Source organism: Mixophyes fleayi, chromosome 12 (assembly GCF_038048845.1).
Source record: "Mixophyes fleayi isolate aMixFle1 chromosome 12, aMixFle1.hap1, whole genome shotgun sequence".
In the NCBI taxonomy this organism is placed as follows: domain Eukaryota; kingdom Metazoa; phylum Chordata; class Amphibia; order Anura; family Limnodynastidae; genus Mixophyes; species Mixophyes fleayi.
The window spans coordinates 71671772-71694664 of NC_134413.1; the positions used below are offsets into that span (position 1 = coordinate 71671772).

The 22893-nt window shown below is 40.0% G+C and overlaps 1 pseudogene; it reads right to left on the reverse strand.

The window, feature by feature from the left end:
- Positions 1-5398: 5398 nt before the first annotated feature.
- The window catches only part of LOC142108364 (uncharacterized), a 159526-nt pseudogene continuing 142031 nt past the window's right edge, over positions 5399-22893 (reverse strand).

Genomic DNA, 22893 nt, shown 5'->3' on the forward strand with positions numbered 1-22893 from the left:
CAGTGAACAGCAAATAGCCAATATCTTCCAGAAACATTGGAACATCCTAAAGTCTGATGATGACCTCTAAGAAGTGTTAGAGGATAGGATCTCTATGACATGGTGTAGATCTAAGAATTTGGGGTTTCATTTAGTCCACAGTGTCTCACCATTTGAAAAGAGAATTTCTAATAGACCAATGGGTTTTTTCAAATATGGCGTGTGCCGGGCATGCCAATTTATGATACAAACAAAGGAGTAAAGAGATCGGTTCTTGAGAGTTAAATCAAAGGATTCATAAATTGTAGCTCTCCGAATATTATTTACTGCTTAACCTGCCCCTGTAACTTAAACTATGGTGGCATGACAGGCAGGTCACTCAAATATAGAATTTTGGAGCATGTAGGCAACATAAAGAGAGTCAAGAGAAACAAAGATAATTTAAAACAACTAACATATGTTGAAAGGCACTTTATGAAGTGCCATGACTGTGATCCAAGATCACTACAGGCCTTTGTCATGGAACAGATCAAGATGGGTTTGAGAGGAGGAGATCTCCATCAGGAGCTCAAGAGGGAATCAAAGAGAATTCTCCTTATGGATTGTTTAGCTCTTATCTGATACAGGGCAACTCAGTTATGATATAATCACGATAAACATTTGACATTCTTATAATTCATATGAATACACTAATAAAAACTGTTTCATTTATCAAAGGTGATCGCTAGATATGGAAAGCAATTGTTATACAGAAAGGTAGTTACTTGCAAACTAATAGATTAGAATGTATAATAGATATTTACTAATGGCATCATTTGGCATTACATATAGGTAATTATAAACTCCACATATCATTGTGTTCTCATTTTTTACACAACTTATGCACTTTCATTTTTGGGGTTTTATTGCATTTTATTTTTGCTATCCACTCCATTGAACTCATCTGTGTCAGCAGTGTTTCACAGTCCTGATTTACAGCTCGATCTTGCTCCAGCACCTTCCCTTGTACTGTGTTGCTCTCTAGCTCCAACTCTACACAGTCCACATCTGATATTATACCATCCTCTACTCTGCACTGTAAATATGTTATACTGGTGAAGGTTGGTACTGCATCCTGTTGCAAACTCCATATACCTGCTAAATTTGGTCCTGGTGCATCCTGCATCCCAGTTGCCATAGAGATCTCACCTCAACATCTCATTGCGTAGTCCTCTGTGGTGCCCACTTACCTGAATTAAGTTACCACTACTCGAGATTAAGCCTTGGGGACAACCGAGCACCGGCAAACACATCTGGTTCTATAGGAAAGGAGGTTGCTAAAGATGAAGCTCTCATCAACGACAGGTTCTGGTAACTTAACTGGTAGGGTGACTTAAGACAAAGTAAAAATATTTATATTGTGACTCTATTGTATCGCTGGAAATAGTGTTGATGAATGTGTGTTTTATTCCTGTACATGTCCAAAACATCATTTTTGTAATAGCTTCTCAAGTCTTGTTTTTGGGATAAATAAGAATGTTTAGAGAGCTATGTTTATATTTGGATCAAAACTCTCAAAATTCATATCATGTATAGTTCTGTTTAAATTCAAGCCAAAACTTCATTTCAGAATTAAATTTTTTTTTTATTATAGAAAAGTTTTATTTAGATTTATGCCTTATTTTAGTTTTTATAGTATCATAAACAAATCCGTTTAATATTGAGTTCAAGCCTCGTTTTGGAGCTCAACATAGCTGTAAGTATTAGCTCTGCCATATTCCAGCCCACGTCTCGTTTTAGTGCTTGAGGTCTTTATGTTTTAGCCCTGTTTCCATCTAAGTCCAAGCCTCGGTTTGGAGCTGAATGTGTTTGCGTGTATTAGTTTTCTTTTATTTAAATCCAAGCCTCGTTTTGGTATTTATATGCATTAAATCTGTTTCTAAATCCAAACCTCATTTTTTACTCCATCTAAAAGAATGCAGCCTCACATTGAATTTCCTTCAAGCCTCATTGCGAGTTAAGCGACGACTTCCGTACAGGATCTTTGTCTCCACGGCGGCACTTTATTGGCTGCTATACACTTTAAAAAGTCAGACAATTAGTAACATTGAGAAAGACTCAAATCTGAGGAGTCAAAACGCGTTGGTCACTGTGGTGATTCCTCGCTGACCAGGACGTTCACTTGGTTGGTGATTGGAAGGAGACTTCCGGGACTAATTTCAGCTTTACCTTCCTCCGTGTCTTCGTGTGAGCTTTGTGGTAGGGTCATCCACCCTATATTTATGTAGATGGTACCTATTTGTGCACCAGTTTTTATCTATATGGAATGTGAGTGTATTTTTAAATATTTGGTATCGGTGTAATAAAGAAATTTGCAGTAGATATTTTTAGGTCTTTTTTCACATTTCCATATTGGGAGCTATATACTGAAAGAAGACTCTGTGAAGATCAATGTAGAGAATACAACGCAATAATACAAGAAGCTTTTAAGGAAGCACATTATATAAGGGGGTTACCCCATTCACCTACACGTGGTTCACTGGTTTCCAGAGACAACTGCACCACTAGGAACTGAACACCAGTTATTGTACAAGAAAAATCGTTAGTCTTTGGACTTTAATGCTCTTCTGGGTAGAGGATATTTAAGTGTTAACATACTACACTATGTGTTATATATTATCCAGCTGGGAAGTGTTGCTTTTTAAAGACTTCCACTGGTCTCTTAACCTACATATACTTGTGAGCGCCCAAGCACGTATATAATATATAACAATTATATATATATATATATATATATATATATATAATTATTTATATTATTTGACTTCTAAATATCTATATTATATATATTGTTTGACTTAAAGATACCAGAACTGAAGAACTAAGTTATTGCATGTTACTTAAAATGTATTTTATACATGACTATAATAATTATATATATATATATATATATATATATATATATATAATCATGTATAAAATATATAGTGTAGTATTTTCAGGAGAGTGATTCCAAAAACCAGTAGGTGTCACAGATGTGTACCAGATCTGTATTCCAACAAAGCTCTAAACACATGAATCCTGGGTTATTCAGCTTGAACCATATATGTGTTCTCCAGTCATCTGTACCCGTGAAGATAAGAAAAGGATAACCAAAAATAGTGTGATATTGTCACACCGATGAGTTATATCACACCAAACCACATATACTATGTGTACCAGATAAATAGAAATTATTTTGCTTATCTGTACAGGTTCCTGTTGGCTCAATATTGCTTGTCTAGTTCACACCATACATAGATATAAAGAATGAGAAATCCCATATAGTATCTTTTCATAAAAACAAATTTATTGAATATAAAAATTGCACATTCACAAAAAATAAAAGAATCAAAGTCTTATCTGTAATCAAGGTGTAATTATACCAGTACTCACTGTCATTAATCACCACCAGGGGCAGGCTGGGCTGGGGGGCACCTGCCCACCAGGCCGGTCACATAATGGGCTACCTTGGGCTGGATCACTTAGCCACTAGCCTTTTTTTCCCTTTAAAATGGTCCTAATAGGCTGTTGAATCGAGGTTTCCCCCAGGGCTAAAATTTGCCACCCCTCCCCTGATCACCACTCAGTGGAGTCAGAAAACAAAAGATTGAATTACTGGTGGTTCAATTCCAATATTGGATACAGAGAAAGATTGAGAAATATATCACATGTAATGACCTCAACACGTTTCGTCTACTAGAGACTTTATCAGGAGAACAAATTCACCTATATGTGCATTTATTACTTATACTATAGCTGGTGGCCATTTTGCACATGCACAGTTCATATTCATCAGTGCACATGCGCGGCTTGAGAATTAAGTGCAGATCGTTCGTGATTGCACCAAGTAAACACCTAGGAATGCCTCACATTACCTGTAAAATATATCAGAAACAGAGGCAGATGATCTAAGAGACCTCATATATGTGGCTTAACAATTTCTTACAAGTGGCAGCCATAACAATTCCGTGCACGGCACCAGTTAACTTATTGTGGTGCACACCTGTCTCGTTCGCAAATTAGATAAGGGCAACATAACCAATATACACAGCCACAACATTAAAACCACCTGCCTAATATTGTGTAGGTCCCCCTCCCCTTGTGCCAACAAAACTGTTTTGACCATGCGAGGCATGGACTCCACAAGACCTGTGAAGGTGTCCTGTGGGATGTGGCACCAAGACGTTAGCAGATCCTTTAAGTACTGTAAGTTGTAAGGTGGGGCTTCCAAGGCTTGGACTTATTCTTACAGCATATTCCACAGATGCTCGAATGGACTGAGATCTAGGGAATTTGGAGGCCAAGTCAACACCTTCAACTCTTTGTCATGTCCCTCAAACCATTCCTGAACACTTTTTGCAATGTGGCAGGGTGCATTATCCTGTTGAAACAGGCTATTACATTCAGGGAATACCGCTGCCATGGAGGGGTGTACTTGGTCTGCAACAAAGCTTAGGTAGGTGGTATGTGTCAAAGTAACACCCACATGAATGCCAGGACCCAATGTTTCCCAGTAGATTATAATCTAGAGTATCACAATGCCTCCACCGGCTTGCCTTCATCCCATTGTACATCCTGGTGACTTCTCTTCCCCATATTAAACGACGCACACGCACCTGGCCATCCATGATGTAAAAGGAAATGCGATTCATCAGACAAGGCCACCCTCTTCTATTGCTCCATGGTCCAGTTCTGGCACTCACTTGCCCATTGTAGGCATTTTGGTGGTGGATCAGCATGAGCTCTCTAACCGTTCTGTGGCTACACAGCCCCATAGGCAGCAACCTTCGATCCACTGTGTGTTCTGACACCTTGCTATCATAGCCAGCATTACCTTTTTCAGAAATTTGTGCTATAGTAGCTCTTCTATGGGATCGGACCAGCCAGGCTAGCCTATGCTCCTCATGCGCTTGGGTGCCCATGACCCTGTCGTTGGTTCACCAGTTGTCCTTTCTTGGACTACTTTTGGTAGGTACTAACCACTGCATACCGCAAACACCCCACAAGATCTGTCGTTTTGGAGATGCTCTGACCCACTCATCTAGCCATCACAATTTGACTCTTGTCAAAGTCGCTCAGATCCTTACGCATACCCATTCTTCCTGCTTCCAACACATCAACTTCAAAAACTAAGTGTTGACTTGCTATCTAATATATCCCACCACTTAACAGGTGCCATTATAACGAGATAATAACTGTTATTCACTTCACTTGTCAGCGATATTAATATTGTGGACGACTAGACTATATATATGTATTATATATACACACACACACGGATCAATTGTTTAATTTACATTAACAGTTAACTGATTTCACAATATTTGGAGAATTGCGGAAAACTTGTTTCATTTCCAATTGCTTTTATCTTGTGTGAAATTTTTGATGTTCAACAAGTTTAACTTTCTGTGGAAAACATTTCCAACATTTTCTCACCTGTGTGACTTCTCTGATGTTTAACAAGATTTGATTTCTCTGCAAAACATTTCCCACACTCAGAACATGTATACGGTTTCTCACCTGTGTGACTTCTCTGATGTTTAACAAGAGATGATTTATGTATAAAACATTTCCCACATTCAGAACATGGAAATGGTTTCTCAACTGTGTGAATTCTCTGATGTTTAACAAGATTTGATTTCTGTATAAAACATTTCCCACACTCAGAACATGTAAACGGTTTCTCACCTGTGTGAGTTATCTGATGTCTTAAAAATAAATATTAAAATATTAAAAATATTAAATAAAATATATATTAATAAAATATTAAAAATAGATATTAAATATTAGATCTGTGTTTAAGTCAAGTTTGTTGTAGGTGTACAAGATGGACATGATAGGAAATGATAAGAGAGCTAGTTGACCTTATGCAAGTGGTCAGTGGATTTATCCTGTAGAAGGAGAAGAAGGATGATTTTGGAGCAGGATGAGAAGCAGCAGGAAAAGAGAGAGTACACCGAGTAATTCATAGTTCACCAAGGCGTGTTAGAGAGCGGTGTAACCTTTCAGAGAGGCCATTTTGTGTGATGACCTTAACGGTGTTTTGGCACAAATGACAGCTCACAGTCATGTTGTTACTGGGCTTGAGAAATGATTTGCCAGATTGCAATTTTGTTTGCAACTGGTTCTGTTCAGCACCAGTAATGGGCATGGCCAAGGCACACATTGCATGCATTGGAGTGTGCTTCTGAAATCACAAGGCAAAAATACCCAAAATATACATTTTCCATGTGATGATTCTGAATAGCAAGACATAAAAATAGAGTTTCCCAGAAGAGCCTTTTTCCCAAAATAGATAAATAGAGGATACATGTGCACAAGATATAATAAATATAAATCCTTGTGTATGTAAAGCTGCTGCAGTCTCTTTAGATAAACATAGAAAACTGAGATCTTACATACGACATATACATAAATGTATGTAAGATCTGAGTTCTAATTGGATTTATTGATGGCCCTTACTGATTGGCCAATATACTTTTAGATTTCCAAGCAGCATTTGGGCTCCATCCTTCTGAAAATATTTCCCTTGGAGGCGGAGAAACGCGTCACGTTACAGAGTTGTTGGTTGTGCACACAAACACTGTGGCCGCTGTTGGGATATCTTCTTATGGCAGACTTATAAGCGCTGCTCTTTCAATGACCGGAAAACTGAAAACTATCATCAGGAGAGAGGTGACATCCAGCAATTAACTCCTAGTTATTGCTTCAGAGCTATTTGAGAATGGAACAATGTTAATGGGAAAAGTATAGACAGGACAATCTCTGTCTCTTCTCTCATATCTCCAATTTATTGCAATATATTATTCCTCTGGTGTTAGAGAAAATCATAAAATAAATGGAAGTAAATGTTCCCTACAGATTGGAATGATCAATATTGAAATGTGAATATCATCATGTATTTACATATATATATATATATATATATATATATATATATATATATATATATATATTGTTATGTGCGTATTGTTGCTAACCAATAACGATTGTCGAACCTCGATTTGTGTTTCCAAAGCACAAAGATTTATTCGCAATAAGTTGAATAATATGCTTAAGCGAAGTAATAGTAAATATAGCCGTTACTTATCGCAGGCGCTCTGGATCCAGTGCAGTCATTCAATCCTGAAGTCTGGGGACAAGATGTCTGCATGCTGGATCACAAGCTGCTGCTTATATATACAATCAAATACAGTAATACAATGAATATGGTATAGCTTGCATCTATTGTTCCAGGTCTCAGGAATGTCCAAGGGGTTGTCAATCATTGGCTGGTTCATCCTAAGGAATCCAAAGGAGGGGGTCATCTCTGCAGGGGGTATGCTGTACTCTTCCCGCCAAGATTCCTTAGTCTTAAGTAGTTCATAATTCCCTATCATTCATAACTTGTGTATGCACTCTGCGATTCCCTCGCAGAGTGAACCAAACAGTAGGATATGTAACAAGGTTCATTATGATACCACTCATGATGTTATTCCTTCAACCCGTTCCGTGTATTTCACTAATATGCATGTAACTCTGATATAACATATAAATACTACTATATTTCGACATAACTGACTATGTGTTGCAACTACCATTAATGTGTACTATTTTATAAGTATGCGTGTTTGTGCGAATGTATGGTAAAAGACCAATTACTGTTGCTGCCACGTGTAGTGGATGTGTACGCCCTTTCACGCCGTAGCGTGCCCTTGTACGTCGATGCGTACCGTACGCATCTTTGCAGACAAAGACAACCAAGTTTGCTAGACTTTAATTGAAATGACTTTATCCAATTTGCTGACTTCGACAGCTCCACCCTTTGATAGTGTAATAAACTATCACCCAATCACCGTTTCAAGTTCAGGATTATACAATACTTCTTCACAGACCATGATCTCGGTATCTGGTACCACTTTTTCAGTCTCCTTCTCAGTGTTACTCCTATGAGACCGTTTTCCACACTTCAACACAGTAGGAGCACATTTGACAACTAAACCAATTGCTAAGATGACACCCAGTATAAGGAGAAGGAGCTTACCTACACTAGCAACCATTTCCTGTACCCACTCCCCCAGACCAGAGAACCATTTCACAGGGTTCAACCACGAGAACCAACCCGCCACCTTTTTGCCCGACCTCATATAACGAAGAATTGTGACTCTTTTGAAATTCCCATTTCAGCTGCAGAATTTCATCCATCCTCCGGTCTATAACCTCTTTAGGGTGATCAGTATTATTAGTAATGTACGTGCAACATTTGACACCGAACTGGGTGGCCAGTGTCACACAGTACCCACCAGTAATAGAGGTGAGATAATTTAGTACCAGTCTTTGTTGTACCAACTCCTTCTTGTACGCTTGTAGCTCCCTTCCAGTATACCTGAAAGTGTCATCGTACATCTCGGTGATATTATCTATTAATTTAGCTAGATCTTGGATATATTTAAAGTTTAACGTTCCCCGAGCGGTCCTGGTGAGATCTAGAGCAACCATAACTTGGAAACCAGCAGTTTCACTAATCAATTATGTAGCTATGGGTTCCTCACCAGGAATCATATTTCTCTTGCCACGGTGTTCATACTGTGTGTGTATGTATGGTGGTGATGTAGTCTTGTGAATATCAACCATTTCTTCATGAGTAATAGTCATGATTTCAGGAACCAGTTTAGCTAAGAAACACAAGCCCTTGGAACTCGGAGTCACCCAGGAATAAGCTTTCCTCCCACAAACAAAATACACATCATCAGGGAGAACATAAGGAGCAGTATGCCCATGAATTATATCACACAGAGTTTTGATAAAACTACCCATGCCCAGTGTCTCCATTTGTTCTAGACACGTGTCGGCATTAATGACATTTTTACATTTATCTGTAGAGACTTTTCCAATGGATACCTTCTTATGCTTGGTTATACGCCCTAATCTGTGACTTCCATCAACATTCCTGCCTAGTAGTGACCTTGTGAGTCTCCCTCTTAAATGAGTGTGGCGAGCCATTGTCTGATCTGATAGGTCAGCCTCCCAATTCTCCAGGCGCTTTGCATGAGATATGTTTAGGCACAGCAAAGATCTGCCTATGGAGTATTGTCGAAGCGTCAGACTAGGGGACCTAGTGTTATTGTACCTCCCTTCTATGGGCCTCCCACCCCTCAATTCGAGTATTTCAGATATGTTTAGAGGGAATGGCACTAGTCCTATATTATGCTGCCCTTGAGGCACGTGAGAGCACACCCAACACTCGGTTTGGTTTAGCACCTTACCCACCAGGGAGTGATAATCCTCCAAAGGATGCCCGCCTATATTCAGAGTACTGGGGGACTCGCATCGTTGGATGCATCTCTCTTCAACTAGGGAGTCGCAGAACTTGCAGATACAATACTCATCAGACAATAGCCCCTCACACTGCCTCCGAGTTCCTGAGCTAGCAGACCTTTTCATAACCCCTGGACCAAGTTTGATAATGGGCTGCTCTGAGTATCCTATTAACTTTTCTTCGGCCTCCATTTCATCCGTATCACTCCCAGAAATCTCCTCCGTCCTCCATCCTCCTTCACAAAAATAGAATGTCCTAGAAAGAGTAAAAACAAGGAAAATCCTGGAACAAAAGAAAAACAAAAACCGCCACTTCATCGCTGGAAAGATAATTCTGAGGCAACGTCTCTGGTTCAGGTGTCTCGACTGCAGGCTTTAGGTCTCCTGGAACAGGCTCACAAGTGACAGATCTATGTCATCGGTCTCAGTTTTATCTTGCACTTTCTCCGGATTATGGACTCTCCTGCAGTGGGTGGAATGGACCCAAGTGTCTCTCTCTGCAACCTTCAGTGATGTAGTACTGGTCAGCAGCACTTGGTACGGGCCTTCCCAACGGTCTGTTAAACAACCTGAACGTAAGAAATTGCGGATCATAACATAGTCTCCAGGTTCAACATCATGACAGTTCATCTCTGGCATACCAGGTGACAGCATTTTTAGTTTTTGTTGTTGTTGTTTTAGCTGTCTACTCATTCTTATAAGATATTGTACAGTCACTTCATTATTACACTTCAAGTCGTCTTGTGGAATCACGATCAAATGAAGTCCTTTTATGTGTTGTGAGTGTGCCACTGGTGTACCTGCTGCTGTCGTAAAGTTTCTAAGACACCAAAGGGCCCCAAAATCGTGCACTACCCCGAAGGCGTACCTAGAGTCAGTATATATATTGGCTGATTTACCCTCTGCCAATTCACACGCTCTCCTTAGTGCTACTAGTTCCGCCACCTGGGCTGAGTGAGGTGGGCCAAGGGGTTCAGAGGCCCAATAGTAACTTTAGCGGGTTTAGTTAGAGGATAATGTAAAACTTTTCCCGTTACCCCCATAGCTGGAATGGTTTTACTGGTCACCTGTAGATTGAAAGGAGAGGTTATCACAGATCGGGCCGCCCCTGTATCTACAAGAAAAGTTTGTTTCCTACCAGCTATGTCAACTATCATTTTTGGTTCTTCACTCTGACTCTCAGTTAACCTCACTGGCTGTAGACTACAGGTATGACCTGACCCCTAGCGCTGACTATTGATTTCCCGCACAGCATTTGCTGCCGTAATATGCGCGGGTAGTTGTGAGTCTTCTAGTCTATGTGAATCCCTCCTTGGAGGATATCTATGTGACCCACCCCTCTGTGTATTGAGTCTTTCCTTTTTACAATCTCTCATGTAATGTCCTTCCTCGTTACAGTTGAAACACCTGATCACTTTAGGTTTCCTGTTATATGGGTTGTATGATGGTGGTCGTGTGTGCACCCTTTCTAGAGCCTGTATACTTACCGTCATTAACCTATCACTTTTCTCCTCCCTTTTTCTAAAAAGGTTTTTGTCATGCTCCACAGCAGACTCCCTAAGAGAGTCTACCGTGACGCCTCTCCAATTAGGTAATGTGGTTTGTACTCTCGTCTTTAAATTTTCTCTAAGGCCATCCATCAGTACCCCTACAGCTACCTCTCTGTGATGTGGGTCCTCACTTATGTTGGATATCCCAGTAAACCGTGTTATCGCTGCTATAGCTCTAGTGAAGTAATCTGCTGCTGTTTCACTATCCTTTTGTTTAATGGTGAAAATCTTACTCCAATTTACTACTACTGGAAAATAGATGGCTAAGTGTTTGACAATTTGTTCTATATTCTTTTGGTTAATCTCATCAGTCAAGGTGTCATCTTCCTCCAACAAACAATCTTCAATGAATTTTTGTATGTTAGTATTGGGAGGAAGACACGCCCTCAACACTACACGCCAATCCTTATTGGTTGGTTCGTGGGCATTTTCTAAGTCTTTAACAAATTTCTGACACAGCCAACTCTTTTCTAGGATCTGGGAATTCAGTCATAATTCTGATCTAGTCCAGGGACAATGCATTGTAACATTTCTTAAAGGAACTACACCATCCTTATCCGGTTTCCCATTGGGAACTGATATTGTGCGGACCAGGAACGCACCCTCTGGTACAATGACTTCAGGGGACACTACAGGATTTGCTGGTTTTAGATTTAGAACGCTTTCACTCCTAGTAATCACGCTACTCTCACTATCTCAGCCATTTTCTTGTACTTGCGCTGAGCCTCTAGTACACTAACAGCATGGGCAATGGCCGAAATCACAGTGGGTTCATCTTCACTTTCAGATACACTTGATTTAAACTGGCTTAAAACAGGATGCAACTTAGCAATTTTTCTATTTTCAGTTTTAACAACGGCTGTACTTACCCCTCCCGCCACATAAGGTGGCTGGGGCGCGCTTGCGCTGAGTTCGCCATGCTTCTCACCGGTTACATCCGCCTTGCGCGCGCTTTTCGCCACGCCTACTTCCGGTTTGCATTCGCTGCTCTGCCACGTGTTACCTTCCATTTGCCAGAATTTTAAACAATCATTATGTCTATTTCTCTTTTTCGTTGACTTGATCAACCATACTTTATCTTTTACAGTATTAAGTACCTCTGCATTAAAACTTCCTATTGTTGGGAAAGGCCTATCACAAGCTTTGGTCATCTCGACCCACGTGTCACAATACACAGTTGCGTATGCACCATATTTCTTACACATGAGAAACCTCGCTGAACCAATAGGGCCTTCCTTAGGCAGTACACTGACCATCTCTAGCATATGCTTAGCACCCATGTTGAACAATATACCAACTCTGTTGCTACAATCACAGCTAGAGATCTCTAATGCTCGGTGAACATATTTCCTTTAGCCGCGTTCACTCGCTTTTCTCGCACCCGGCGAGGATTCCTAATACAGAAATATCACTGTGGGCCCCAAGGGCTATCAGCTCCTCAATACCCTGGCTCAACCACAAAATCTGCTGAGTTTATTATAACTGGGAGCAGTGTCGGACTGGGGCATGAAGGGCCCACCGGGGGACTGCAATGCTAGGGGCCCACCAGAGGGGGTGTGGCCAGCCATCATAGAGGCAAGACCAAACACTAAAGGGAGAGTGGTCAGCCCACGAAGGACAGCTAGCACCATAGTGTAGTATATAAAGAATGTAGTGTGCTCATCCTTCTCTTTTAAAATGACAGGCTGACTGCGCACTTAGTTACTAACCTGCTCATGCTCCTCTGGGCGGTTGGATATCCGGAACTCCTACTCTCATCTGCCCTGCTCAAAGTGAAAAACACACTACCGCGCAGGTTCAGAGAGCCCAGACGTGACTCTCTGCACCTGTGTGGTAGTGTGTTTAACGGGAGTGTTTGGCAAAAACGGGGAGGGGGGGGGAGGAGTTGCGCTCTACCCCTACTGTTGCAAGTGCAGCATTAACACAGGTTATCCCTCTCTACAAACTAATAATATACTGAAAGTTAAGCGCTCATTGACTTATGTATTATTCCAAGTGTAATGCTAATAATAAAATTTGTATTCTTTTATCTTGAATACAATTCGTATTTTTCTATATCTTGTATTAGGCTGTGAGCAAGAGGCTCGGTTCAATTAGTGGGATAACATTTAATGTTAATTTTATCACAATTTATTGAATCCTGGTTAAAATACATAAAAATACATTAATATAGACAAATAAAATACTCCAATTAAACCACAGTATTTATATTATGAGGCATTGATTTCTATATACATACATATGGTATGGCATCAATTAAACATACATAAAAAATCAGACAACCCTAGGTATATAGACCTGGACTAGTCTAGCTACTGGGAGGCAAATGGCAGTAAGTATAAATGCTGCATTGATCCAGATATAACACAGTCACTGATATCTCAATAAAATAATGTTCATAGCATACAAGTCCAGTAGATGGGAATTGGTATTTCTTTAAGTCTCTGCTAGTGCAATATAAATATTCAGATCAGTGTCCATATATATCACATGGTTATTGCTGTGATACTTTCTTATTTAACTTTGTTAACTTGCAGTTTCGATGTATATAGAGATGGTGGCCGGGTACCCAGTGGGTTGAAATCAGAGGATGTTTCTCGTGGTCCGTGCTTGTTACTGTTGGAGAGGAAGGTGCCTGCGTTCCACTGTGGAACGCATCTGTCCCTTCCTGTTCTCGCGTATGTCCAATAGATGAATTGTATGCAAGTCGGGAGTTAGCTGTTTTCTTAGCTCCTCCCTAACAATGGAGGGGGCATGGCTATAATGTGGCGGGGCCTACCGGTGGATAGTCCTGCTGCCCTGCAGGCCAGTCCGAGCCTGACTGGGAGAACAAAGTCAATACAATCAACCAGCCTTTCCAATATAATTACTCCTAGCTGCTTCACCAATTCGCACTAAAGATGCGGTTAGATCGCACTGCCTACCAATACTAATTATTAGCAAACCTTGCGATCTATTGGTAGCGCTTTGCGAAAACCCGGTTTTCGCATTCGGTATACCTGCCCTGTATACCGTCCTTCAGTTGGACAATCCGCCTCGTCAGACAGCAACTGAGCACAATGAATAATGAACAGTATATCTACGTTACAACATTACACACTATACACCTTTTCTGTGCAGAAAATCAAAAGTTCCCAACAACAGTAATAATATCTCAGAGGCTTTCACAAGTAATTATACTATACATGTACAATAACTATCAAAACGATTGTTTAACCACGTGGCAAGTCTACTGGAAGTTCGAGTACGCACAGCAGGAATTACACATACGCTAAGCAATGCAATACAGTTAAAACGCACAATGACAGAAAAAAAGAAACAGTTTTCTCTTTTGTCCCTAGGTTCTAGTTAGCGTGCCCTAGATACTGCAAAACGGACATTCGGTTTCGCAACACAGAGTAAAATTCAGGTTTTGAACACCATGCGTTATGTGCGTATTGTTGCTAATCCATAACGATTGTCGAACCTCGATTTGTGTTTCCAAAGCACAAAGATTTATTCGCAATAAGTAGAATAATATGCTCAAGCGAAGTAATAGTAAATACAGCCGTTACTTATCGCAGGCGCTCTGGATCCAGTGCAGTCATTCAATCCTGAAGTCTGGGGACAAGATGTCTGCATGCTGGATCACAAGCTGCTGCTTATATACACAATCAAATACAGTAATACAATGAATATGGTATAGCTTGCATCTATTGGTCCAGGTCTCAGGAATGTCCAAGGGGTTGTCAATCATTGGCTGGTTCATCCTAAGGAATCCAAAGGAGGGGGTCATCTCTGCAGGGGGTATGCTCTGCTCTTTCCGCCAAGATTCCTTAGTCTTAAGTAGTTCATAATTCCCTATCATTCATAACTTGTGTATGCACTCTGCGATTCCCTCGCAGAGTGAACCAAACAGTAGGATATGTAACAAGGTTCATTATGATACCACTCATGATGTTATTCCTTCAACCCGTTCCGTGTATTTCACTAATATGCATGTAACTCTGATATAACATATAAATACTACTATATTTCGACATAACTGACTATGTGTTGCAACTACCATTAATGTGTACTATTTTATAAGTATGCGTGTTTGTGCGAATGTATGGTAAAAGACCAATTACTGTTGCTGCCACGTGTAGTGGATGCGTACGCCCTTTCACGCCGTAGCGTGCCTTTGTACGTCGATGCGTACCGTACGCATCTTTTTAGACAAAGACAACCAAGTTTGCTAGACTTTAATTGAAATGACTTTATCCAATTTGCTGACTTCGACAATATATATATATCTAATATATAAATGCTTAGTGGCGTCTGTGTGTGGAAAAAAAACAACAAGTTGCAGCGCCACCTGCTGGGCAGAGTTATACACTGACCTACTAAATTCTTAGTGTGTATGGGAAAAAAAATTCAAAAAGGGCTGAAATTTGGTAGGGCTCAAACTCATTTTCGTGAGGTAATTTTACCTCATGAACACACATGTGTAGAGGCGTGCGTTAGTGTGTGTGTGTGTGTGTGTGTGTGTGTAAAAAACTATTTTCTCAGAAAGGGCTCATCCAATTGACCTGAAATTTGGTATACTGACATTATTTGACAAAAAAAATAGAATAGTCAAGTCAGTTAACTTCCATCATCCCCCCTTCCCCCCGTGGGAGGGGTAGTAAAGGCTAAATTTACGAGTTAAGGGGTCAAACTCATTTTCGTGAGGTAATTTTACCTCATGAACACACATTAAAAAGGGCGCTTGCGTTGGGAACTAACGCTCTTCCCCTGAGGAGGCCTGGGCTAGGCCCAAATGCATGACAAGAACCTTTTTAAGACCTTAAGTAGCTTGATTTGACTAGAATGCACGAGTATCATGCACGGGTTAACTTGTGTATATATATATATATATATATATATATATATATACATATTTATCTATCCATTTTATATATATATATATATATATATATATATATATATATATATATATAAACACACACATTTATCTATCTAAATATTTATGTATATATATATATATATATATATAAAACCAGTCATTTTTCCTTCCTTGATTCCCACATGCGTGAATATTGCGCCAGTCTGCTCTGTATGAGCGATTCCAACAGGGCAACATGTCTGCAGAGTTGCTGTTATTAATGTATTAAGTTAAGTGCTATTTTTTATCACATTATGTATTGTGTATTGGATTCTCTAATTAAACATTTAGAGAAGTATTATCAGTATAACCTATAATTATGACTCACCATAAATTAAGGCATTACCCGGCCTTTCATTCCTCTTCTGTGTCTTCCTGCTTCCAGCTGGATCATCATCATCATTTATTTATTGATCATGTTCAGGAGAACTACCAGTGGTAGTTGTGGTAGTTGTTAGTAGAACAGGTACAGGGTATCCGGCCTCTATAACTCTCTTTGTGTGATATTATTTCCCACCTGCTGCACTGTGTCATTAATTCTCATTAAAGGATCATTTAATTTACATACATATCATTTTTTAACTCTTTTTCTGTCTTTTATCTTGTGCATTATGAATACTTAGTTAGATCTTTCTTAATTGATTAAATTACACATTCCTTTAGTTGAGCCTACCATACTCCCAGCTATACTACTAGGTATCCACCACTTTACCATCTTATTTTCCTTGACTATTCCCTTGTCCACTCTCCTCTTCTTCCTGGGGTACTCTCTGTATACTCCACCATGTCCTCGTACCTTCACCAAATTATCTTAGTGTTTTCTGTCTCTCACACCTTCTACCCCAACATCTCATCCCCCTTCTACCTCCTTTTCTTTTAACTTTTTATTTGTAACAGCAGATAGATATCAATATACAGCACAACCGTACATGTTGCTGACATTAAATAAGAACCAAGGTTACACAATCTAAAAATCGGAGAGCAAACAAAAAATAAAACAAAACAAAGCAAAAATACAAATGACTATAGAAATATAGATTATATTCTATGTCACATTCCAATTGGTAGTTGGGAATTAACGGCCTACGTGGTGAGTGTACAAGTGAGGACTTTTCCCGTACCAAAGATAGACCATGTAAGGTTGGATATATATAACAAATAGAACAAACTGCTGTTTTATTTTTTAATTTTTTATGATGAGGGGGAGAAGGGAGAGGGACTGGGGTAGAGGTGGAGGGATTTTCCAAATTGGAAATACATCTCCTACCTCCTTTTCTTAAATCTTTATAGTAGAAACTGGAGCTTTACATAAGATCTGAAACCACTTGGGTCCCATTTCCCGATATACATAATCATCTTGTCACTTCAGCCCCAGCTGACAGCCTCCATTGCTGTCCCAATCAGGAAGGAGTGTAACCCATATTCTGCCACTGACCCCCCCAGCTTCCCCATGCACTGTCTGACAATAGATATAAACTGAAAGTGATACAGAAAAGCTGATTGTGCCGAGATAGGATTACAGTTACAATCCCCCCATACAAAAGTATGTATCTGGTCACTAGTATTTGGATATATTGTTATCCCCTTTTGGCACATATAATTCCCACTCTAGAATCCATGACTTCTCCTGCGCTGCCCCCCTTCACTGGAACGACCTCCCTCGCTCCATCAATCTCTCACCCAACCTGTGCTCCTTCAAACGGGCACTTAAAACTCACCTGTTTCTTAAGGCCTACCAACCATCCACTTAACCTCTCATCTCTTCGGTTCTCCCCTTTGCCTCACTGGCTCCCTTCTGTGCCTGATTCTGTCCACCCTCCCTTAGGATGTAAGCTCGTATGAGCAGGGCCCTCTTTCCTCCTGTCTCCATACCTGTTCTTCCACTCCGTCTCTACTGTATTTGCCTGCCCGGAGTTTACGAAGTATTGTATTTTATGTTTAATGTTCTGTACTGTTTTGCCCTGTATGGTCTACTGTTTGTATTGTGTACGGCGCTGCGGAAATCATGTGGCGGCTTACAAATAAACGATAATAATAATAATAATAATAATAATGACTCTGTGGATTCATTTGGTTGAAGTATATGGATTTCATAATATGGTTCTGAATGAAGAGTCAATGGACTAAAACTACAGGTTCATAAATATATATCCAGGTGGGCTCCATGTGCCTCTTTTGGACTACAAATTGTCTGCTGGACTATATCCTGGCCAGTTATCCCCTCCCTTAGTGAGGACAGGAAGTCTGGAGCAGCTGGAGCCCCTTTCACAACATAAATGTATAGAAGGGATTGAAACAGGAAGTTGCTATTCATCATCTGGGATTAAGCCCTGCAGTAACCAGTTTGCTACTCTATTGTTCTCTCTAGGACTGTGTCAGACTACTATGCACTAGACCAGCTGGGGGGAAACCCATGTGGGGATGACTTCTCTCCACTCCCATATCCAACCCCTGATTTGGGAGCCAATGGCATTCTGTATGGACTTGGGATAACCTTACAGGACGGGATTTCACCTGTGGGTATTCTGAACTGTTTAAAAAGAGACTGCAAGGAGACCAAGGGTTGTTTATTGGATATCCTGAGCTTGGTATTGAAGATCTGTCTCCTACCAGCTCCAACGTGTGTCCTGATTACAATTTTACATCTAGGCACATCTCTGGCTGAACATCGTGCAACAGTATAACTCTGCCCCAATGGGAGCTGCTTGTGCGTCTGCACATCTGGGGGTAAATGTATCAAGCTGAGAGTTTTCCGGCGGGCTTGAAAAGTGGAGATGTTGACTATTGCAACCAATCAGATTCTAGCTTTCATTTTGTAGAATGCACTAAATAAATGATAGCTAGAATCTGATTGGTTTTTCAAACCTGCCGGAAAACTCTCAGCTTGATACATTTACCCCCTGGTGTGCCTACAGGAGTAGGGTGACAGGGGTCCAGGCTGCTAACATCTCGTTAGTGAACATAAGGCCGGGAGGCCAGGACCAGCAAGCCTAGAAGTGTAGAAATCGGAGGAATCTGGAAGACCTGAGTACTGAGCTATTGTGACAAAAGCATCAGGACCAGAGACTTTTTTACAACTTAGCCCGGCCAAAGAAATACTGTTTAAACATATGTAACGGTTCCTCATATCTTTATCTGGGGATGTGTTGGGGAGGTTTTTAGATGTTGGCGATTTAATATAGTTATTGTGTTACAGTTGTGTTTGCACCTTCTGTAATAAAGGTACTATTATAGCTACCACTCCTCTTTGTCTGCGTGATCCAAAGAACACTAAGGTACCAGGGCTACTCTGTGGGCCTTGACTCTAATGCCCTGGTGTCCTGACACTGATCATCAAAATCTGAGGAGCATGACTGTCCCAATACTATCCCCATTCATTATAGGTTTTCATAAGACGCTGGACTCCCTATAAGGAACTCTAAAAACATTCTTAAACCCATTCTGCAATAATAATGCTGCCTCCCTGTCTGGATGTCTCCTAAGTCAGGGATGCTTTGTATCTATATTTAATTTGTTATGTCTTTTTCAAGCAGGTTTCCCATGCCTGAACTGTCTTCCGATATTGAAAACACTTAGCAAGCGACTGCCCTCCACCACAGCTGAACATTCATGTCTGAGTCTGCATGGGGCCACATACATTGGCCATCAATAAACTGCCAGCATGTTCCCTTTCTTGCTCCTACCAACACCACAGCAGGCCCAGGAGAAGACCACTGCCAACCCATTGCAGGAAATCCCAACCTCATTTATAGCCACATGGGACATCCAGACAGCAAGAACTTGTAAAACATGCCCATATTCAGGGCATAAAATAACGTTTCTCCCCTTCATTACTTCTCTGACATACAATACCTTTCTGAATTACTTTGAAACCCTTTCCCACATCAGCACATGAATTTGGCTGTTCCCTAAGTGATTTCTCTGATATTTAACAATTTGGAATATGTGTAAAACATTTACCACATTCAGAGCAAGAATATCTCTCCTGTATGACATGGTCTTTCTCCTGTATGGTGCGCAACAAGAAGTGAATTATGTGCTAAATATTTCCAACATTCTGTAATATGGTTTCTTCACGGTATGACTTCTCTGATACTTAAGAATTAATATTTTAGGAAAACATTTCCCACATTCTGAGCAGGACCAAGATTTACCTGGAGGAGGTGGGAGGGCAGCCATAACCCCTGAGCTGCCTTAACCTTAGACCTCACCTACCTTTCCTTGAACAGTCACAATTTGTGTTGGTCAAATAGGCTGAACCTACTAGGAAAGGTGTTTGGGCTGATCGGGGGGAACTCTTGGCAAACTGTGCATGGTTTGAGTGGATTGGCAATTGGATTAAATTGTCCTGATTTTGCAATTGGTATTAATGACAGGTATTGCACAGGTACTGGTCCCAGTGTACATCTATTTTGCCTAAGAGAAGCTGACTTGTACAGTCAAACAAATAGCTACAATAAAAAGTGTTGCATCCCTCTCTCTCTGTGTAGTGAATAAAGCTCTTTTGAAATATGCCCATAGCAAGGGAATTTCTTATCCACATAAATATCTAGTTATTGCTACAGTAAGAAGAAAAACACAGACACAATTCTTTCATTAGAAAATGTATTGCATGGAAATGGTAAAATAACCACATGCACAGTGTACACATAACAACATATACAACAAAATCATAACTAGTACAATAAAGACATAATGGGGCTTATTCAGAGTTGGACGCATTTGCGCACCAAACGTACGTTGGAAATAATGTACACAAAAAAGTGGAATTACTCATTGATGTTGAGTCTCAAGATGCCTGCAGCTCAAAAACAGTTTCTTTGTGACCAATGTAGGTCTGCCCCCCCCCCCCCCCCCCCCCCGATACAGTGGGGTGCAGATATAAAATGTAATTAAAAATGGAAATGTCAATTACGCAATACTCAATCAGCAAATTAGAAACAGCTAAATAGGGCTGATAGTCATCATCATATACCTGCACCAAAAATCTAATACCTGTATGAGGTTCGAGCCCTAAAAGGCGTATTTGCAGATGTTATGTTACAATTACATGAACTCACCCATACTGTGCTCAGCCCATGCATGCTAGTCCCTGCACATCCTTATTCTACTTTTCCAGACAAAGGCGGACGGATGTCAGCGATATAAATAACTCTATATATGGACATATACTTTCTGGATTTTGGAATCATTGCAGTATGAAAATACACATCTTATGCAAACAATGACGTACGTCTAACTCTAAATGACCCCCAATATATACATTTCCTTTATACAACGATGGTAAAGATATTTTGCATTCCCCACTAGAGCAGATCAAGCTCCACCTAGTTTGATGTCTATGTACTGAAATACCAGCTGTGCGATGTTTTGCTTGTTTGTTCCACCTTCAGATTGCTTTATTTTATCTTGTACACACCATCCTGAAAATGATACTACAAGCATTTATTTTCTTAGTAGCCTCCTTCCGTGATTTTAGCCATGTATTTATAACATCAGGGAGAGTGGATTATTTTCTTGCCCCAGGATACAACATAAAGCTGCTCACTGGGTACAATTATACAGAAAGCAGAGCAACACAAACACACAGCTCTGCCCCGTGGTATCACCACACGCGTTAAACATACAGAGGGAAACCAGGACGTAAAAGTTGTGTATTTACTAAAACTTGGAGTAAAGCCTATACAAGCCATTAAATACATGTGATGGTTGGAAACCCCTTTAATTATGCTTCTGAAAGGATTTTATTTTATACAGGGCTTTGTCACTAAAAACAATACATTGGGTATAGTGAAACCACCTAAAAAGCCTTGACATAATTGAGATTAAAGTTGCATTATCAAATAATTGTTACATGTTACTCATTTGCCCCTTTCCAGCTCCAGGGTCTGCTCTATGCAGCCGCTTTTCCCGGGACACCTTCGTTTCTGGCTCCTCCGTGTACATATGGCTGTGGCAGTGGCTTGTGAGCAGGAGGTCCAATCAGAAGCCACAATCTCCATGACTCAACTCCTGATTGATCATCCTGCTTACTCATACTTCTACTTCGGGGAGATCAAAAGGGGGCGGGGTGAGTCGATTGCATAATTTGGCCCTGCGCCAAAATGTCAATTTAGTCAGAGCTGTGAGATGAACCACGGAACCACGGGAAACACTTGTGCATGGAGCAGGCCCCGGGGCTCCAGAGAGAGGAGAAGCAGGTGAGTAACATGATAACATGCAACAATTAGGTGGTAATGCAGATTTAGGTGCTCCTCTGCTGCAGCATATCACTATCATGACAGTATATTGTCTTGGCATCACAATATTCAACAGAAAGGGACTTTTAAAGAATATATATACATGATAGGGCACCAGCATACACGTGTACAGCAGCTGTAGCAGTTAATAGATTGGAGAGAACATGAGGACTGGAATATCCAAATCAGTTTAAGACAAAGAATAAGACTCTAGAAACACTGTATCTACTTAATCAGGGAATTTATTTTACATCTAGATAACATTTAACATGTTTCATTCCTACAGATTAAATTTTGTTGTCTCTGAGGTACAAAATGAATAATGAACATCATGGGAATTACTAAACAATTGGTTATTTTAATAAAAGTATAATTAATTATGTGGTAGTACAATGTAAGGAATGTGAAGAAAGTATAATATCATATAAAACACAAGGCATCGGAAAGTATAGAAAATATATATTATATTTGAACTTGGAAGTTTTATATATATATATATATATATATATATATATATATATATATATATATATATTTATATATATATATATATATATATAACTCTTGGGAAAATGCGAACTGTCAGATACTGTACAACAGAGTAGGATTATATTAAATTTGAACACACTGGCAGAGTGATTGCATAATTCTGATCTTAATAAGATGTAGTTAGTAGATTTTACCATACCCTGTGGCTGGTTTCCCATCCGTGTAAAGATTAACCCTTCCAATGCTGCGGTGCCAATTGGGTTAACCCCCCAGTGCTATGTGCTGGAGGTGCAATGTATTTTAAAGTGTATTTTAATAAATATATAAATGTAGATATTTGCGATGAAAGGGTTAGCCCAGGAGTAGAAATGTATAAAGTGATATGTGTGTTTATAAAATGTTATTTCAAATG